The following is an 8,908-nucleotide window of genomic DNA, read 5'->3' as shown; positions in this document are numbered from 1 at the left end:
ATTTGCATGAATGGTTCCACTGAAGCTGTGAATGACCCTCAGGGGATGCAGATAGCTGCAGGAGCTATCAGAGCCCAGGACCAAGGGCTTGCAGAGATGCTGGCTGAGCAGACACAGCTACCCAAGCAGAGAAAGAGCTTTTTGCATCTTTGTCTAGCTAGCACTGACACTGTTTCAGCATGAAATGTGACTAGTCTTGTACAGCCAGGAGAAACTGCTGTCTGAGCAGCCTCCCTTTGTGTCAGGCACTGTATAGGACAGAGATGTCTGCGAGGAAATGCCTCTCGTTGGTGTCTTTGGGAACTGAGAACCCCTCCTTCCTTCCTTGAGTCAAAAGAAGCTCGGCAGTCAACACCTCTAATGCAGGTGTGTGCATTCAGGCTAGATGGTCACTGGGCACGTGGGATGAAAGCTTGTGTTGCCAGAATATTCTGAGCCAGATGTGCTTTTATTCCACTTGAGGGATGAGAAAGATGATGAGGTTACAGGCTCTATGTCGCTTTTCACATTACCATTCATGACCTGAGAAACTGTCCATAAAGCACCATTTCCAAATGTTAAATCAGAATCAAGCTATCTGTAGGGATCTGAGAGAACCAATTCTGCCCATAGGAAGAAATGGAAGAGCCGGTAGCAAGGTAGAGAATGATTTATTGGAGAAGGCTTCTTGGATTTGTGCAATGAAGAGGCAATTTCCCAGAGGGTTCCAGATGTTCCCTGTATAAAAGTCACGGATCAGAAATGCTCGTTAGCGTGGATGTCTGTAATCTGGCATTTTACTGCATCAATTTAATCAGGCTGTTTTAACAGGGAAGGCAGGCAGGGGCATTGCTGAGCTCAGGCTGGTAGAGTGAAAAGGTGAGAGGGAGAGAGGAGGTTTAGAGTGTCTGCATTCATGTCAGCCTGCTGGATTACATGTACATTGTGTCACACTTGTTAGCAAAGCCACGCTGCTAAGTTAACTGGAGGTCTCGTACAATAGAATTACATACAGGACAGAAAAGAGTCACCCACTTCAGTATACAACTGGGCAAGTGCGTGGCACAAGAGATTTGATTACCTGGGTTGAGAAATCGGATTTAGAAACCAGTTATGATCTCTGCATGTTCTCTGTGGTTTTGTGTCCTCTGTGGAGGCATTTAAGAAAGTCAGCAAAACTGGAGTACGATATATACCCAGCACACTGAGCCTCTTTGGAGATGGACTTCAAGTTTTACTGCCCAGTGCTCACAGGAGGGTCATTCATTTAGAACATTTTCTCAGTGGTCTTAGCGGCACTTAAAAAAGAGAGAAAAGTGCCCTTTTTCAGTGGGAGATCAGAAACGCACGTGGTTGCAGCTGATGATCAGCCTGCAGGCACGTCAGAACAGGGATGGCAACAGCAAGCTCTGTAAGGTTTCTTTCTTGGAGACTGTAAATGGGACTGTACCCCTGCTGAGTTGCTCTCATTGCATCCACAGCAGGGAGAAGGCAATGGCATTTTGTGCCCCAGCACCAATTGGCCTTCCTTATTCACTTCAGCCTTTGGGAATCACACAGACCCACAGTCATCGTACTATGAGCACTCAGTGGCTGATGCACGAGAGCACTGTGGGAGTCAGAGGCAAGATGGAAAGTGGAGCCCTGAAGTTCCATGTCCTCCCCACTGCTACACTAGTTGTGGCTCCTACCTAAATAGCACTGCTCTGCTAATGCTCAGCAAGGAGCTCGTCTGAAGCAAAGCTGTTCCTGCCCTTGCCTGGCAACACATCACGGCCCACTAGTCCTCACAGTACCTGGATGCAAGAACAGTTAGATAACAGCGTTCACCAGGTCACAACCCACAGCTGAATCAGATCATGCAGCCACTTCAATCTTAACGATGTTCTGAAACTTTAATTCATTTCACTCTGTAGCCATTCTCATTTACTAGCTGAATTAAATTTATATGGATTAAAAATTCAAGTCAATCACTTTGAAGCAGAAAAGTGGCATTTTAAAATCTATATTCTGTCCCAAGCCTATAAATACGTCTGCCTCGCAAAAATCAGCTGTTGATGGCTGATCTTATAGCAGAGGATGACTCAGAGAGGCTTATGTGCTGCATTGTTTTCATCAGAGCTGAACAGAAAACACCTCCAAGTCCCCTGTGAATTAGGGAGGATCAATGCCTGGGTAGATCCTGTGTTGTTCCCCAGCCAGACCAAGTGGCACAGCTTTCTGGAGGCCTGTGCCCAGTGCTGTGCTGCCAGCAGCAGGCACTCACATCTTGTTATGCTTCCATACAACAGGCAGCACTCGATTTCCTCTAGTGAGAATTAACAAAGCAGAAATAGCGCATAGACTGCTGATGACTCCAAACATGGTTTCCTCCTTCCTTGCCCCGCTTTGTTACAGAGCACATACCAGTGTTGGATTGAATTATAAACCCCAAAATAATATTAGCAGATCACAAGCAATGCTGTAGAGCCAGCCCCTCATAAATGAGGGGATCTAATAGAATTAAGGTGCTTTTTGGAGCCATTAGGTGGGAGATGAGTAAGGCTGAGTGATGCCCTTGGGGATGAGAGCAGAATTGCTGAGGGGGAGCAGAAGTTGCATCAGGCATTGCCACATCCATCCTGGTGTAGCTCAAAGTAAATGACACAGAGATAGGAGGGAGCAGCTGGCCAAGGAAGTCTGGTGGTGGCACAGAGCTATTTAGGGTAGGGTAGGTTGTAAGGAAGTATAGAAAGGCCTTACAGGTAAGGCCTTGTTACCACTGAGTGGGCAGTGAAGCACAGGTGAAATTCACTAGGGGTAAATAGAAAGTACTACTTAGGGCAGGACCTCTATCTAGTAATTCAAAGGTTGGTGCCAGCACTATATGGGGAGGATGGAGAAGAGGACTCAGCTGCACTATAGCCTGGGCCAGGGGGAGCCCCTGCATCCCCTCAGAAGGCAGGGTGAGCCCCTTCCTCCATGGGGAGCTGCTCTGAGCCTCCTGCTCAGCCAGGGGAAGGCTGCTGAGTGTATGTCTGATTCAGTTCCAGTTGTGTTTTTGACCTCGGCGATTAGATTCATATTGCAAAACACCAGTTTGCCCGCTTGTGAGAGGGGAGGTGTTTGTTATGACTTTGTTTCCTAAACATGGGAAAGCCTTTGAAAAGCAAAGGGCTTGCTCAGCTGTGTCCGTAAACATTCAAATTACTCCTGATTTGTTTTCTTCACCCATGTTTACCCTCCTAGTCTGCTTGTTGCTGTTTAGCCAACGCAGCGATGGGAGCAGCCTCCTACCTACAGTGTGGGATCAAACCTCTTGGCCTCCACTCCTGAATTTCTGTTGAACTAAAGGGCCAGGCTCATAAGTTCTGTGTTAAAATTCCTCTCTTCACCCCAAAAAGAGCCCATTCCTGGCAGAGTTCAGCTGACGATGCAGAGCTGGGATAAATGCAGTTGCCACGTGCCTGCGGCTCTTGGCCCATTTATCAGCACGGGGCTCAGCTGTGAGCAGGTGTCTGCAGCCCCATTCCTCTGCCAAGCAGCTGGAGCAGCCCGAAGTCCAGCTCTTACACTTGGTTTGGAAGGACAAAAAAATATGCAATAAACACACGCTACAATTTGCGTGAATCCTTTTCCACAGCCAAGGCTAAAATCAGTCTTTATGTGCTTGGAATTTATTTAAAATAATTGCTATTTATCCTTTTTTTTTTTGCTTTTTCCCAATCTAATCGGCATAATTTGTCTGTGATGGAACAAATCTACAAGACTCCAGAAGTGCTCTGCAGATCATGCAGATGAAACATGAACTAGTTAGTAGATTTCTGGATCCCTTAAGTCCACAGCTTTGGAGAAAGCCATCAATGGCCACCAGTATTCCAGCATGGAGAGGGAGATGAAGCCCAGACACACCAGCAAAATGGCTACAGATGGAGCTAAGTGTGAAAGGTCTTTGCAGAAGAAAAACATAAAACAGCAACAACAAATAGAGATGCTGAACAGCAGCGATTCGTTTCTGTGTTTTCCTAACATGTTTTCAGAATGAAGACTTTTGGTTTTGTGATTTTAATACACTCTTCTGTGGAAATTCAACGTGACTCTCTAAGGACCGGTGGACATAAACCACCACGGGGTAAGAAGGAAAATATAGAAGCTGTGGAGATGAATCTTGAGTTCAGCCACGGCCAATCCAAATGCGTCTGAAAGCTGTGACGACAGCGAAAAGGAAAGACTGTGACTATTGCACTGGGAACAAACCCAACAATTGCTTTGCCAATACGTGAAGGCTTCTTCGTTCTGAAAGTTTTCTCAGAGTTTCCTCAGGAGACCACAATAACTCTACACCAAATGTTCCAGGAGATGATGAAGAACAATAACAGCTGCTCTGAAGACCATTGCAAACAATGGAAAGTCCCCATTTGGTTTGCTCGGTCTTGAATCAAGTCCAAAATTTGCAGAGTTTTGGAGAAGAAGTAAACTCAGCCTCTTGACTGCATCAGGGCAGGGAGTAAACTCGCGTGACCCCATCACTTAAGCCCCGTCCTACAGCTACCAGTGAAAGCCAAGTGCCTAACAAATGCTGTGGTTCAGTGCCGGTCCTGGGGGATGCTGCTCCCATCCCTTTGCTTGAAGGAGCAGCGTGAGTGTCTGTAGGAATTTGTTGTTTGCTGAATGTCAGTGGGATTGCAGCGGCCATTTGGTGCCAGCCAACATAGGCAGGCTGCCCACCGACTCCCACCAGCACTGGGTTTATGTGAAACCCAGTTTCACATGGTTTATGCTTGGGCTCACTGGCACTGAGCCCGGCTGCTCCTTGCTCTTACCATCCTCTCCAGGAGCCTTAGAGCTTGCCAGGAGGTGAGAGCATGAGCCAGAGCTGTTGGCCAGAGCTCTGGCAGAAGGATACATCCCTCCTTCACCTCTCTGGAACCTGAAGCAAAGATTCCAGAGCAGAGATTCCATCTCCTGGTCCTTCAACTTAAACCTCCTCCAGAATTCATCTCCATTTACCCAAAGAGCCACTTAGCAATATGGCAAAGAGCTCTAAACCTACTCTCGTGTTACTTGGAAGCACAAGCTCTAGCAGCTCCAAAGCATTTATTGAAAGCTCACCCACAACTTCTCATTCAGGGCTCATTTTCATGTGCCCCTCCTCAGGCAGCACAGTATTTGGGGCCGGTGCTGGGCACAGGAGGGCATGTGGGGCTTTTGTGGCCATGTGGACAAAGTTCCCAATGACTTCATGTCTTTGCATGTCCTCAAAGCACAGGGCAGGTCAGTTTGTGCCCCAAAAAGCACATTGGCATATGAGGGCAATGCAGTCAGCAACCTCTACTTTATCTCCTTAATCACCTTCCCAGCCCTACCTATGTCACATGCTGCTACTTCAGACATGATTTCAGGCTGGCTTTTGCAGTGAAGGCTTTATTTGGGGAAAACAAAGCAGCCAAAGGTTTGCACAAAATAAACATGTTCCTCTGTGAGTACAGCCTTACAAAGCTAAGGGTGGGCAGCAGAGTGCTAATGTGCTGCCTTATAATACTGCTTTCTGCTCTGCAGAGGCCTTATGGATCTGATGATAGATAACATACATAAGGCAAAGAGAAGGGTACTTTGTAAAATGAGCCTTTTGGTGCTTTATTTGGTAAAATAATGTCTTTCAGAATGCCTCTGTACATTGAAACAAGGATCTGCCATACATTACGTCTTTCAGGCCTATGATTTATGTTCAAACTTTTTGAAAGCCAGGGAATGATCCACTATAATTTAACCCTATCTCCATGCAAAATATGCTCTCCGTACTCTTTGTCATCTTAGCAACATGAAAGCAAAGCACTTGGAGTCTCCAAAGCAGAGCTGCAGCACCAAAACTCAGCTGTAATGCACTGCGTGGCAAGCCCCATCCACTGTGACAGGGCAGATAAAGAGCTTAAAGTCCCAGATTCTGGTACTTTTGGTTGTGTGATGTCTCGATGTCTGACGCTTCCATGTAAAAATGTGTTGGGTCATTTCTCTCCAGATCATCCTAAGGCACAGCCTGTTCTACATGTCAAGAACCTCAGACGCTTTGCTTTGCAGCACACGGGGATGAATGAAAATGTCCTTTCCTTAGAGAGAGTACTGCTATAAAATCTTAATGAGCTTCTCTTATTCGTAGCAATGCCTTGTTTTTAAAAGCTTGGCACTTCATTTTTCAGTAACAGTTTTGAACGTGTTTTTTGCACTCTTCAGAGTTGCAGCTTCCTTTCTTTCCACCTCCCTCCTAAGTCCCTGGAGCACAGAGATACAGCCTTTCACCTACCTCACCCCAAGGCAAGTCCAACAAGCTGCCAAACAGCAGCTATGAGGAAGTACCCACACAGAAGCATGGGAAGGGCACACAGAAGAAGGTGAAAGCCAGCTTGCGCTAGCAATGGAAACCATTAGGGACCCGTGGAAATCATACCCAAGGGGATTCAGCTTTACACTAAGCCATCACTGGGCTTTCAGCTTCTGCTTTTAAGGTTCAGTCCATCATCATGTAATGCAGACAACTCGCTGTGCCTGCATGACAGCCCTCTGCCTGCAAAAAGTTGAAGAACTGGCATTCTTGGTTCATTTCTTTCCAATCAAGAACTGTAATATTCTTTGTAGGTTTTAATGTCACTCCTGTGTTCTTGGGCACCCCGCTCGGTGCTTTTGAAGAGCAGCAGTGGTATCGTTAACAGTGATAAGATCTTTATATGCCCGTTGTCCTTGAGGACTTTGATATTATAGTAGCATTGCATTTGATGAAAACTTTATCTGCAGACAGTCCTTCCCTTTCGGCCTACCAGAAAACTCTATCTTTGACCTTCAAAGGCTTTTGAATTCACGTGCAGCAAAGACATTGCAAAGTGAGCACCTGACGTGCAGTGTTTGCTAGACCTGCCACTGCCAGCTCATAACCTTCAGCTCCTGCTTGTTCCCTCTCCCAAGCTCACTGAAATGCCTCCCAGCCCTTCCAGCAGCGGCAGCACCATTGACAGAGAGACTAAAGGTCAGTGTGGGATGCCATAGGAACTGTGGTATCTCTCCAGTTCTCTGCCAATATTTCAGGAACCAATTTCCTCGTATATCAGGATGTATATAGAAAATCTCTCTGCCTTATGCAAATACTTCCTATCAGCAGATAAATCCACCTGCACCACCAGGCGTATGCGATTACAGTGCCTGGGCTTGAGGTGACACAGTGGCAGCACATGGTACCACACAGTACAGCAGGTGGACTCCTGTCTGAAAGTTATTTGTACTAACTACAAGGAACGACCTGCTGAGCAAAAAATGACCCATTCAGCTCACTGCTGCGCAGAGCATCTCTGAGCAGACCCTCCAGCACCAGGTCAGGATGAGGATGGGGGAAATGTGGCTTTAATACTACCTTAGGTACTGAAGATGGGCAGTATAACGTGAGTATCTATAACATAAAACTGGACAGCCGTGATACAAGGTGCTACATGTGGCACATGGTTCATCAGCAATGCTTCCTTTCTTCTTAGGACAGTGGCTTGGAGACCCCTTCCTAAGGCTGACCTGTATGAAGTGTTTTTCTCAATAAACACATGCTTGGGATTTAGGAGTCCTCCCTGTGGCAGCCTCATTATCAGACGGGAGCAGGAGCAGCTGAAAGATCCCTTCTTGCAATGAGTTAATTTTCTCCCCTGCTGTACTTGTCGTCACTCATGTATATTGCCATTTGTTTCCTGCCCTCCTCCCGCTCAGGGAGCTGCTTAATCACTACCTGCCAAGTCCTGCCTTGCCGTATTTCAGGCTGCTAATTTCAAAGGGTGTTATTTGCTCCCCGGGCAGCAAGTAGTGAACCAGAGGAGCAATCAATACATGTCGTGAACCGGAGCTCAGGCTGCAAGCGGAAGTGTTGTCTCAAACAACAGGGGGAAGATAAACCCTTGTTTCCTTCCCTCAGCACTGCTGATGGCACGTGTGTGCTGATTTGCGTCAGCTTCACACCCCACAGCCCCAGACCCCAAGTGCCAACGTCCTCTCCTCCCATTGCTCTTTAGGCCCTCCCAGGCCTAGAGAAGTCCACGCCGGTGTGCTCCCCAGGGCCATCCTTTTGGAAACTGGAGAGATTATTCTTCTGAGAAGCAATTAGCACTTGGGCAATGCTACAAGGTTACAGCAAAACAAGAGCAAGAATTGGACCAGAACATTCCCTGCTGCAGCTAAAGGTGAAGGCACTGTCCAGGCTGGAAAGCTGCCTTCTCTTGGAACTTGTCACTTAACTTGGGGTACCAGAAGCCTCGTGGCAGCTGAACTAAGGGCTGTCAGTTCTGCTGGTGACACAATTAATAACTGGTAAGAAAAAAGGATAGTGGGTGGAATAGTGGTGGAAAACAACATTAGCTTGTAGAGCTGGTGATGGAGCTCATGTAGGTGGCTGCCCAGGGCTGCTGCTCTTTTCCTCCAGCAATCCCACCTGGAGCAGCACATGGGCCACCACATGTCCTGGGACCTGGGCTGGTGTTCCTGTGCCACTAACGTGGAGGAGAAGCAGCATGGGCACAGAATGGTGCTACACAGCCTAGCAAAGGGGCAAGGAGCACTGTGCCAAATGCAACTACTTCTAGACTTGGGCCCTGTGTTTAGGCAGCTCCAAGAGCTTTGTACTGATGTCTCACAATTAAAAGGCATCAGCCGTGTGGAATGGGGTTGCGTGACATCTGCACTACCCCAGGGGCATCTCAATAATCACTACATTAATTGCATCCCAGCTTCTACATTGTAGCCCAGTAAAACTGCAAACAATATCTTATGCACATACCTTTTAATTCTTCTTGAGCATTCAAGGGCATAAGAGGAGTTTTTCTTTTCTATGGATTCTGCCTGAGATGCTGGTTATGTCCACAAGTGTTTCCATTTGCACTCCTTACCATAACACTTTCTTGCTGCTGGTGATAGCTATTAGATATTA

The sequence above is a fragment of the Excalfactoria chinensis genome, chromosome 5, assembly GCF_039878825.1.
Source record: "Excalfactoria chinensis isolate bCotChi1 chromosome 5, bCotChi1.hap2, whole genome shotgun sequence".
NCBI classification, from domain to species: Eukaryota; Metazoa; Chordata; class Aves; order Galliformes; family Phasianidae; genus Excalfactoria; species Excalfactoria chinensis.
Note: the sequence above shows the minus strand (reverse complement) of the source record.